The 12,266-nt window shown below is 48.0% G+C and overlaps 1 long non-coding RNA gene across 1 annotated transcript; it reads left to right on the top strand.

Annotated features, from left to right (window-relative positions):
* The first annotated feature begins 5,897 nt into the window (after positions 1 to 5,897).
* LOC121044556 (uncharacterized) lies at positions 5,898 to 6,666 on the top strand. The gene is made up of 2 exons (XR_005797354.1): positions 5,898 to 6,036; positions 6,137 to 6,666. It is a non-coding gene; the product is annotated as an uncharacterized LOC121044556 (long non-coding RNA).
* The last annotated feature ends 5,600 nt before the right edge of the window (positions 6,667 to 12,266 follow it).

The raw sequence follows: 12,266 nt of genomic DNA, 5'->3' as shown, positions 1-12,266 counted from the left end.
TCCCTCAACTTTACCAGATTGCCGTGGTCCTGTTATTCATTAGAGGTGTGGAAGGGGGGTAACACCGGATGGTGGGAGCACAGAGGGCTCAGGTAGCTGAGCCAGCGCCCCCATGAGGGAGGAATCCCTCCTGGCTGGGGCTGGAGGTTCTCTTCCGGCTACCGCTCAATACTCAGTGCCTTACCGAGCCGCCCCCCCCCCCCAAGCCCCATTCTTCCTGTTGGCGTCATCCTGAGAAACAGAACCTTCTCTTCCCCCTGGGGTCTGGTGGGCAGCGCCCGGCTGGGACAAGTGGTGACTGAGAGCCCAGTGCTTGGGCCTGCGACAGGGGGCTGGCCTTGTCACCCCTGGACGAGCACAGTGAGAGCCCCCCTCCCCCACCCCTTTTCCCGAGGAAGGCCCACTCCGAACAGATCTGTTGAGTCTCTTCTCAAAACCTGGAATCTTCTGTGTCACAGAGGCAGCCATCTCAGAAGCCTGTCAATCAAAGCCAGCACCTCTGTCCCACACAACCACACATCTATACCACGTGGCCTTCCCAGGCTACATGCCCGGGTATGAACCCTCCCGACTGCCTTACTTCTAAGCTTTGCTAACACTCTTCCTTCCTCCTGTAATGTCCTTCCTTCTCCCAGGCTTCTTAGAGATTTATCTTTTAAGACCCAACTCCAATGCGTCGGTCTTCCCCGAAACACACAGTCGTGCTGAGTTCTGCCCTTTTCTGCTCATGTGTGCGCTGTGTATGTTTCCGTCGCACCCATTTATTCTGTCTCGCCAAAAAATAGTTCGCGGTCAACAAATTTACCTTCCCTCACTAGATCGAATGCTCCTTGAGGAAGGATAGCTGAGAGGAGGAAGGGGAAACCGGGCTGTCGTCACTTGGGGCCGCTGAAGGGCAGGGGTAGTTTAGGTGAGGCCAGGAACGCACTCATCTGGGGTGCAAGATGTCACTACGCACCAAAAAACTCAGAAGTCAAGGTAAATATTTGAATGCAATACTGGGGGGAAAAAATCCAAATTAATTTAAAAATCCTTGATGGGGACGCTCAGTTGGTTACGCATCCTACTTTCAGCTCAGGTCGTGATCGCAGGGTTGGTGGGTTCGAGCCCCACGTCGGGCTCCGTGCTCACAGCTCTGAGCCCGGAGCCTGCTTCGGATTCTGTGTCTCCCTCTCTCTCTGCCCCACCCCCGCTCGTGCTCTGTCTCTCTCTGTCTCTCTGTCAAAAATAAACTTTAATAAATAAGGAAACAAAAATTCTTGATGAAAAAACTATTACCATTTTAAAAAAAAGAAAAAAAGGCAGGCTGCTGTTTACTTGTCTCATGGCCCTGTCTTCTACAACCTTGATAGTCGTTTCGAGTCAGCCCAAGGTCTCAAAGCCGTGTTGCCTTCTTGGCTGCTGCTGGGTGAGCTCATGAGGGGTAACCGTGAAGTAAAAACAAGCTGTGTGACACGGGGCTTTAAATGCAGTCATTTTGTTTGTGTGAGTGTGTGTGTGTGTGTGTGTGTGTGTGTGTGTGTGTGCAGTCAGTTTTTATTAGATTTTTCTACTGGAATCCAAATGTAGGAGAATATTTCAGTGAGTATGTGTACAGGTGCACATTTTTGCATGTTTCCTTCAATCTCGGGCTCCAATCTGGCTCTGCAAGGCAGGGGGAAGATCTAGGTACAGGTAAGGACCCTTCTCTCCCTCCTCCTCCACTAAAGGGTCTCTATGCAGGAGGTCTGGCCGTCTAGTTCTCTCTTGGGGCCCGAGTCATAATCCCCACACTACTCAGTTCAGAAACTTCTGGAGATATCAATTCCTTCTCCTTTTAAGTTGGAAATATATTAGTTGCTCTTACTAATGCCTTCATTATGGCTTCTTCATCCCCGTGTTTTGTTTACCTTTGTTTATAAACAAAAGAGAGTGATTTTTTTTTTTTTTATTCAGTGTATGTTTTTGGGTATTCCCATGAGCACTTACTCTCGTCCCCAGCCACTGGGGGACACACTGAGAATTCATAAATAAGTGAGCAAACAACCTGTCCCGAAGTCACTGGTCATTTACTGTGCTGGTCCGGGCACTGTTGGGTGGGGAAGGCAGGAGACAGAGGACAGAAAGTGAAAACACAACTACAATGCGGTGTCATAAGGGTCATGGCAGAGCTAAGCTCAGTGGCTCCAGGAACACAGAGGAGAAAGCTATTATCCCTGCCTTCATAGGCGGAGGGCAACCAGGAGAGGCCGGTGATGCCAGAATGAGATGGAATGTTGGCCATGTCAGCGGCCCCGGTGGACAGGGAGGGGGAGGAGGTAGACGGGCAGTGGTCTTCCTAAAATGCTCAAGGGGAAAATCGTTTCTGGAAAAGGCAGAGGAGCTGCCCGTGGAAAGCTCCGAGCAAGGGCAGGCCAGGTGCCTTTGGGACATGACACTGAGTCACTGTGTCTGGCCCCTGAAATAGGACGATGAAGCATTAGACCTTGGGATCCCCACCATGGAGATGACCTGTGCGGGGCGCTGAGCCCTGATGGGTCTCAAACCACGAAGAGCGACGTGGTCAGGTTTGTAGTCTCAAGTTTGCCTTGGGGGTCGCCGTGTGAGAGCGGGCGGGGCTCAGCCAGGGAGAGAGAGAGAGAGAGAGAGAGAGAGAGAGAGAGAAGCAGGCTGGCCCGGCCTGTTGGAGACAACATGCGCCATGCTAATGAGAGGAAATAGAAAATGTAATTAACATGTCTGCCACCAGAAATGAGAGCTAAATCTATTACTCTCTTCCTCCCGTTTCTATTATACGTTATTGTGTTTCAATTATGATTTTGAAAGTAGTTCCTTGAGGAAATATGTCAAGGTTCTGCAGTGGCAAAGAAGGAAATGGGACCATGAAAGTTTAATTGATTGCAGTGACTGCATTTAGAAAAGGAAGAAGAAAATGAAAAAGAGAAGAAAGGCAGAAAATTTGATAGTATTGCTGACAGGTCACCTGCTGTGAGCAGGCGGCGGGGGGGGGGGGGGGGGGTGAGCAAGAGAAACCCGAGTTGTCTGAATATTTATGGGGTCCCTTTATGGCGTGTGGGAAGGAGGGGCGAGCAAACACGATTCCTGCCGGCCAAGTGTGCCCTTCCATACTCCGGGGTCCTAGGAGTCTGCTCGGTTTTTCCCTGAAGACACTGTGAGGAAGGGTTTGAGGACAGTTTGAGGGGGAAGAGCAGTGTGGCTGTGAGTGCCGGGCTGGACACTGGGTTGGGGTGCAGGAGTGAGCAGAGAATGAGCGAGTTAGCCACGACCCTGCTCGCAAAAACCGTGCAGTCTAGCGGTGAGTGGCAGGGGCTGAGACTATGGGCAAGGAGGTGCGGACCGAGAGCATCTACTTGGGGTTGAAAGAGCAAGACTGCACTCATGGGAAGGTGGGGAGGCAGGCCAGCGAAATGAACAGGCTACCAGTCCCTGATTCGCATGCTAGCCAGTGACCCCTCTCGAGGGAGGGACACCCCGGTCGTCTTCAGAAAGGATGGATGGGTGCGTTCCAGGTACATTCATTTATTCATGTACCCACTCGGCAGGTAAGTGGGAATTTGCCCAAGAAAAAGCCCCAAGCCTTATCCTGGAGGGCTGCCTGGGCTCCTGGGGGGCAGACACATCAGGAAATAATTGCAAAGCGAGAAGGTCCAGCTAAGACAGCCATGCGTACAACGTAACACAGAGGTGTTCCCGGATCCCCTGCACAGAGCAGAGAATTATGTCCCGGAGGAAACCAGGAGATTTCCAAGAGAAACAAGGCTTTGAAACAAGTCTTAAAAGAGGGTGGGAGTTTTCCTGGTGGACTGATGAGTGAAGCGTGCAGAGAAGGGGTCCCAACAAAGCCACAGCCTGAGTCACACAAGTCAGGGAGACGGGAAGCAGAGTGGTGATTCCAGGGGGCCCAGGATTGGCGTGGTGGTGACAGGAGAGAATGATGGGAGAATCACACACTACAGAAACCAGGTCCAGAAGGATGCTGAGGACTGTGCCAGGGAGACTGTGTGTAATCTTGACCACGCTGGTGAGCTGGGGGGTGTTTGTAAGGGTGATACATGGGTTCCAGGAAGTCTACTCCAGAAACCCCATGGAGGGTGGTCAGGAGGGAACAGAAGGTGAACAGAAGCAGTCCTGGGGACAGAAGCCAGGAGGGGACAGAAGTTCCCAGACAGAGCCCGCCTGGGAAGCCACAGTAGAGGGATAGAGACATAGTGGGATCTGAGGAAGGGCAGTGACAGCATAACCAGAGGAGGGGACATCCTGGGGGCCGTGGGGGGGGGGGCGGGCATCAGCCTACAGATGTTCAATGCAAATCAGTGGAGATTGGTCTGGAGACATTCTGCCTCAATCAACCCCTTGGGGTTAAAGCCTGGCAAACAATAAGAATTTTTGAAGGTGAGGCTGGAAGCTGTTTTCCTAATTCCCTCCATCCTGTCTGTTTTCTTTTCCATGTACTGATCCTATCCGTTCCCCCAAACAGTCCCGCAGGACAAGCAGATGCTCCCCTCTGACAGATCGGGAAGGGAGGCCTCCCAGAAGTTCCACAGCTTGTTGGAAGGTGGTACGTGAAGTAAGCTGTGGACGTGGAAAGAGAATCATGACTTTCTCACTCCAGAAACAGGACAGAATCCCCCTCCCCATCCCTCCTCCTGGCCCCCTTTTGCCCTCCCTCCCTCCCTCCCTCCCTCCCTCCCTCCTTTCCTTCTTCAATGCCTCTGTCTGTCCATTCACCATTTGCAGGGCCCTTATTCTGGGTCAGAATGATGCTAGACTTTGAAGATAAGGCGTGTCCAGGAAGACACGGGGCTGGGCTCATGGAAACCACAGCCGAAGGCAAGAGAGACACCTGAATAAGCCACTAGGGAAGGTGGCTGTGACGGCTGTGTTCTCGTGTCCTTCTGCAGAAGAAGGGGGTCTACCTGGGTCTGGGGAAGCAGGTGAGGCTTCGGGAAGGAGACGGCATTTGCTCTGAGAGTGAAGGGGAAGTCTCTAGCTTCAGAAGCCCGAGCTCAGAGCCTCACCACAAAAGTTACTTAGCCGAAGAATCTACCTTAACCCCGCGATGAGTCACACGGAACCGGGCGGCTGGTTCATTGGTTTCCTGGGGAGCTCCGATGTTTCTTACTCAGATGTACGTCCTTCTGACCACTCAGCCCATGCGGAGCCCGTGCAGGTCCCTGCCCCAGGCTACCGGGAGCAGGTGGTGTGCCCAGCAGTATGTCCTGGATGTGGGGGCCTCTCTGCCATCACCCTTCAGGAGGCTAGAGGTAATGCCTTTAATGAAAGCATCACAGAGGTTAATTCCAGTCCTCTGAGCGACAGCGGGAGGGGTGGCTCGCCGTTCATGAGGGAGGCCGCCCAGCATTGTGAAGGGACACAGATGAATAAAGCCACTGTTTACAAGAAATTCTAATCTTAGGGCCGTTCAAGGTAAAGACAGACACCAGCCAGGAACAGCCAAGAACAACACCGCCATAACACACGGAGCCGGAGGCCTCCTGCCAGACGGCGTTTTCCCTCCAGATATTGTCGCCAAAAGACCCGCTCAGAAAACCTCTCTGTCCCCTGGGCACCATCCCCCCCCCCCCCCCAGCATATCAGTAATAAGAATAGCAAAAATAATTAGCTGTGATATTGGATCACCTACGAAGGTTCTAGACATTTGTTTATATGATTTCGCTTTAATCCTGGCCCTCCCCGCGCCCTCTGCAAGATCTAAGCAGGTGTTATCACAGTAAAGGAAACAGAGAAGTCGAGAAATTGGTTGAAGTCACACAGTTAATGAGTAACAGAGTTCACTTGGGTCTAAGATGCGAACGTCAGTCTATCTGGTTTTCAGATTCTTAACTTCGTTTTGCCGAGTGAGGAAACTGCTTCTGCAGACTGAGGTTTTACTTCTTTCGGAATCTCCTACATCCCGTCCGATGTGTCTCAAGTATTCGGGGCTGTGAGGATCTTTTAAAAATGTTAAAAGCAAAGCCTGACTTCCCTCCACAAATTATACTGCTGCACATGGAGAGTTTTACGTAAAATTTAAGGGTATTTATAGACTTTTTTTTTTTTTTACAGCTGTCTGTGAACTTCAGGTTAAGACACCCTGATGACATTCTTTTTTTTTTTTTTTTATGAATTGATTTAGGATTATGGTTTCTCAAGCCTCAGATAGTCATCACTCATAGCAGAACTCCGTGAGCTGCCCCTGCCCCTCCCCGACCGTCCATCCACTCCTCCCATTTGCTCTGTTTGCCTCTGCTCTAGGTGGGGCAGGAGAGATTCAGAAGAGGGACAGAACTGGCTGTCCTTGATAGGACTTCAAGGTCACTGGAGCTCCGAGTCTCATTGACAGTTGGGGCATTTCACTTCTTACATCACCTGTGGCTTATCCAAGTGTCCAGAGGTCGGAGGGAGCCCTGTAACTCACACGACCCCTTTGAACTGAGGGGCAGAGACAAAATGACAATTAACTTGTGACTTGTCGAAGTTCCCCAACACACCTTGGTCTTCGTGGCCCCAGGCCTTCAGGCTTATTATCTTTCCCTCTGCTGGGTCATTTGCTCCTCTTCAAGACAAGCTTGGCCTCATCTCCTTTTGGACGCCCTCCCTGGACGTTGCCCACTACGTCCAGATGATTAGTCCTGGAAATAAATGTTTGTCAAACGGCACAATGAATGAATGAAGGCAGCTGGGGGAAGTTCTTTGGAGGCAAATTATGACAGATCTCGCAACTCCCTTAAACCATGTTGATGGATATTAGACCATTGGCGTTTTAGCCTCAATTGTGATATTAGTTGAGGGTTTTGTTTTCCTTTTTGTTTTTGAGCTGGAGTTGTGAGACAGTTTTGGGACTTTCTTTTTGGGTTCCTTGGAGTTTTTCATCAGATAATTACCAGGAAAGGTTTCCTTCCTTCCTTCCTTCCTTCCTTCCTTTCTTCCTTCCTTCCATCCTTCCTTCCTTCCTTTTCTTCTTTCCTTCTTTATATCTTTCCCTCTTTCTTTCTTCTTTCTTTCTTTCTTTCTTTCTTTCTTTCTTTCCTTCTTTCTTTCTAGGGAGGGGGAGGGGCAGAGAGAGAGGAAGACAGAGAACCTCAAGCAGGCTTCACATTCAGCACAGAACCTGACATGGGGCCCAATCCTATGACCCTGGGATCATGCCCTGAGGTGGAATCAGGAGTCCCACACTCAAAGGACAGAGCCGCCCAGGCGCCCTGGAAAGGTGCCCTTTATATCAAATATGACCTTGGAGACATTCTCAAACTCGAACGTCTGTTGAAGACACGAATTTGCCCTGGAGATAACTATGTGTATCTGTGTTCAAAGAAGGATTTGGGGGTCATCTATCTTTGATACTTAAAAGTATCTTACGAATAGTTCCCCAAGCTTGAAGACTCTGGGCTGGACAAGATTCCAGGAGGAATAATCAGAACAACCTATCAGCGATGCTGTATCTGCAGGTTGCCAGAACTGTGGCTGTCTTCAAATATTCAGGCAGGTGCACTGTAGCAACATGGCGGACCTTACATTTCTGGCAATCCCTGACCTCTTTCCAGGGGACCCACAAGGTCAAACTTATTTTCATGATTAGCTGCCATTTGCACTGATGGCGTGAAGGCCTGGGCGGTTAAACTGCGGGTTCTTCGGCATGAATCAAGGCAGTGGCACCAGATTAGAAGAGTGGCCATTACATTTCTCATCATCACACACTCGCAGTAGGACAAAACGGGCAAAAGCTACCAGCTTCGCCCACACGTGTCCTTGGTGAAGCAAGGAAGATCCGTAATCGGACTCCAATCTTTGAGTACACGTCTTAATTCCGTCATGATGAGGGGCATGTGCATCGCCTATTTCAAGCAGCTCCCCTCCGCGAATGCCATTTTTACTTGCAAGAAAAGTCGGTCCGCAATTTTTTTTTTCAGATGTGGGTATTTCAAAAATATTTTCTCAGAAGTGAACTCAGCGAGCCTGTCACTTCGAAGAATACGAGTGGCGTGATCTGTTGTGAATGATAAAATGCAAGCTTTCAAGCAGGAACTCAAGGTTAGAAAACTGGCGTCGGCCGCCATGAGCTCGACTTTTTGTTTAAAATACATGAGGAAACCCAGCTCCACGTGGATATGTAGCTGTAAAGGAGTGTTTCGATAGCCTCTTTGGTTAATTGGATAATTGAGATAATGAATGCTGTAGGAGATAATAATTAGTCTTCTTAGATACTACACTAAAACTTGACATGTAGTAGTTTCTTAAGGGATTGTTGCGATGTAGAATCTGAAGCCATGAATGTGGGGTTTTTTTTCATACTCTATTATGTTACTTTGTTTTTGTTTTAATTTTTTTCACATTTATTTATTTTTGAGAGACAGAGAGAGGCAGAGCATAAGCAGGGGAGGGAGAGAGAGAGAGAGAGAGAGAATCTGAAGCAGGCTCCAGGCTCTGAGCTGTTTGTTAGCACAGAGCCCGATGCGGGGCTTGAACTCACGAACTTCGACAGAGCCTGGAGCCTGCTTCAGATTCTGTGTGTCCCTCTCTCTCTGCCCCTCCTCACTCGCTCTCTCTCTCTCCCACTCTCTCTCTCTCTCTCAAAAATAAACAGTAAACATTGTTTTTAATTTTAAAAATAAATGAATACGGTTATTTTATTAGAATGTTACTTATGTGACTAGTAGCTGGATTATTAGTTATTTGCATGAATTGATACATATTTTTAACCTTCCTAATTTTAATTTCTTCGATTTTTTAAATTTCTTTTTTTAAATTTTAATATGATAAATATTCATAGATATAGCTCATACAACCTAAAGTTCTTGACGACCCCTAACAATTTTAAAGAGTGCAAAAGCATTTTGAGGTCAAAAACAATTGGAAACCACGGCACTGTAACAATCCTTGAGTTTGCAAAAGTATCTTCAGAAGCGATTGTTACTGTTCGGTGAATGGGTAAGTTGGTCCAGTGCCCATAATCCAATACATTTCAGCCCCACTCCTGTGCCGCTAACCCAGGGCCTGAAATCTAGGGGGCTGGTGGTCCTCTATCTACGAGATCTACCAGCTGCCTGAGCAGGGCAGTCTCTTCCTCTCTGTGCCTCAGTGTCCTTATCCACACAATGTTTGATGAGTGGACCAGACTGTCTCTAAGACATCTTCCAACTCTGACATTCGATGAAACTATTTGGAGGAATATTTGAAGGATAATAAAAACAAAAATTGGGTCGTTTTCAAACCATAGTTGACGATTCATTTTCCCATCTGAATTTTTACTTGGTGCTTTTATACACACACTGCAGTAACTGTCATTGAAGATTCTAGAGGCAAATTGCCTGGCACTTAGTCTTCTGCCACTAACTGGCTATGTGAACTTGGATACATTAATTAACCCCTCTATGCCCCATAAAACTGTTGAGTGGATCAAGTGAGTTAGGAGAGGCACAGGGTTTAGAATAAATTCTGGCTTGTGCTACGTGCTCAGTAAATTATTATTAGCACCTGATTCACTGGGTTGTAATTGTGTGTTCATACGATTGTCTCCCTTCCTAGACCCAACTTGCAGACCAGGACCGCACCTGGTTCATCATTACATGTCCAGCCTCTAAAATAGTGCCTGGGACATAATTTGCACTCAATAAATCCTTGGGAAATGGATAAATGACCGATTTGATATTGGCAGGAGATAATCAGTCCCAGATCTCTCTTACTTTGGGTAGAGTATAATTTTCCACGGGATTTGGGTTGACCCATGGGATTACAGAGGTCATAAATGTGCTCGTGTGGTGTGGCCTGTGTGGTATGCTTTGGTTATAATGATGACGATAATAATCCATGAGAACAGCCCCTGGTAACCACTGCTTCCTTAGCCCGGGCCCAGAATGAACCAACTATATAGCAGGCTTTCATCGTGCACCCTAGATACAACCCCAGACAACTATGCTCTGAGGCAGAGAGCTGTCCAACCCCCTCCCCCTGCCCCCCCCCCCCCAACACACATAGAGGATCTCTCCTGGGCAGTGCAGAATTTCTTTTATGGGATCGTGTGTCTTTGGACTGCCACAGTGGTGCTGACAAACTGTGGTACAATTGTCTGTCTAGTAGGGGCCTGCACAAAATACTTGCCTGCTGTCCATATGCCCCAGGGCTGCCCTGCCCTCCCCCCCAAGCCCATCCAAGATCACCTAAGTGGACTCGGGAACAAAAGAATAGAAGGTTAATGACACATGACTGAGATTTGAGGCTGGTATTTATTTATTTATTTATTCATTCATTCGTTTATTCATTTATTTATTTTAATTCACATCCAAGTTAGTTAGCATGTTGTGCAATAATGATTTCAGGAGTAGAATCCAGGGATGCAGTCCCTACATGTAACATTCAACGCTCACCCCGATAACTGTGCACTTTAATGCCCGTTGCCCACGTAGCCCATCCCCCCCCCACCGACAACCCTCCCAGCACCCCTCAGTTTGTTCTCTGTGTTTAAGAGTCTCTTGTGTTTTGTCCCCCTCCCTGTTTTTATGTTATTTTTGCTTTGAGGGTGGTTTTTGGAACAACAATCCACCTGTGCAAATCGACAGGGATATCCCCCAGAATGCACATGGCCGGAAGTAACAGAAAGCCCAACTCTAGCTGTTGTAAATGACAGTGGTACCTACAAAAATGGAGGTAGTAGAGGGACTTCTGGAAAAGTCTGATCCATGAGCTCCACCGTATCCCCAAGGCCTTGTTTCTGTCTATCTATTCACACTGCTTCGTATCATAGCAGCTTCATTGTAACAGTGACCCCTTCACGCTTTCGGGTAAGGTTGGGGGCCGTGGCGACCAAGGCCATGTGCTAATTTCTGTACATCGGCAGAGGCAATGAACGTACCAAAGACTGGGCCACACCTGGCCCTGAACCGATCACTCCCCCATTCTTCATTCTACCTGTGTTCTCTGTTATCACCCATTTAGTAAGTATTTAGTGAGAGCTTTCTCTGCCAGGTGTTCTCCCGCGTGGCGGGAATACAGTCGATACAATTACTGCCCACAGTGGATTGACACGCTCTGGACAGTCTATAGCACTAAAACGCATAGATTAGGTAGCTAGGCAGGTAGATAATTATATATGCAGAAACATAACAATGGTTATCATTTATGGAGACCGGCACCAATCGTTACACTGATGTTCTCAACTTGCATTTTCATTCTATCCTCAACATGTTTCTGTATTCTCGTCCACATTTTAACGTTTATTTATTTTTGGGACAGAGAGAGACAGAGCATGAACGGGGGAGGGGCAGAGAGAGAGGGAGACACAGAATCGGAAACAGGCTCCAGGCTCCGAGCCATCAGCCCAGAGCCCGACGCGGGGCTCGAACTCCCGGACCGCGAGATCTTGACCTGGCTGAAGTCGGACGCTTAACCGACTGCGCCACCCAGGCGCCCCTCTCGTCCACATTATAGCATTATGGAAAATGGGAGAGCAAAGGTGAGTGAGTTACCAGGCTCGCACAGTAAGTCTGGAAGTATAAATTCGTATTTTGTTTTTCTTATTTTCCTGTGTGCACCGCCTCCCATGCAAGGACATAGCCTGTTCCCCTTCAGCCGAACTGTGAGTCACAGGCCAAATGATGTGTCAACATAGAATACACTAACCTTTTATTAATTTCATTATGGGGATTTAGTTAAACCCTTTGGTATACTTTGGTTAAACACCAAGTGCTCAGAACCCCATATATTAATCAATTTTCCAAAAGTAAATAGTCATCTGTCTCCATAGATACCACATAGGTCTTCTTGCTGATATTATTACCTGGATAGTTTTTTTTTTTTTTAATGTTTATTTATTTTTGAGAGAGAGAGACAGAGACAGAGTGCAAGTAGGGGGAGGGACAGAGAGAGAGGGAGACACAGAATCGGAAGCAGGCTCCAGGCTCTGAGTTATCAGCACAGAGACCAGCACGGGGCTTGAACTCACGAACCTCAAGATCACGACCTGAGCAGAAGTCTGTCGCTTAATCGACTGAGCCACCCAGGTGTCCCATTACCTGGATGAGTTTAAACCCTTGCCATATATCATTGTGATTATCCTCACCCCTTTTAACTCATTAGAAAATCAATGAATTTTTATTATAGAAAACCTGAAAGGAAATAAAAATTATAAAATGATAGGAAAAAATCACCCAGGGTTCAACAACCCACAAAAAACATCTGGGGCCTTAGTTTTTCCCAGGTCTTTTCCCTCTGTATTGTACTTTCACAAAAAAATAAGATCACATTGTATATACCACCTTGCACTATGCTCT

The sequence above is a fragment of the Herpailurus yagouaroundi genome, unplaced genomic scaffold (assembly GCF_014898765.1).
Source record: "Herpailurus yagouaroundi ecotype Mexico unplaced genomic scaffold, PumYag 188, whole genome shotgun sequence".
Classification (NCBI taxonomy): Eukaryota; Metazoa; Chordata; class Mammalia; order Carnivora; family Felidae; genus Herpailurus; species Herpailurus yagouaroundi.
The sequence above is the reverse complement of the archived record's forward strand: the minus strand, read 5'-3'. Positions and strand labels throughout refer to the sequence as shown.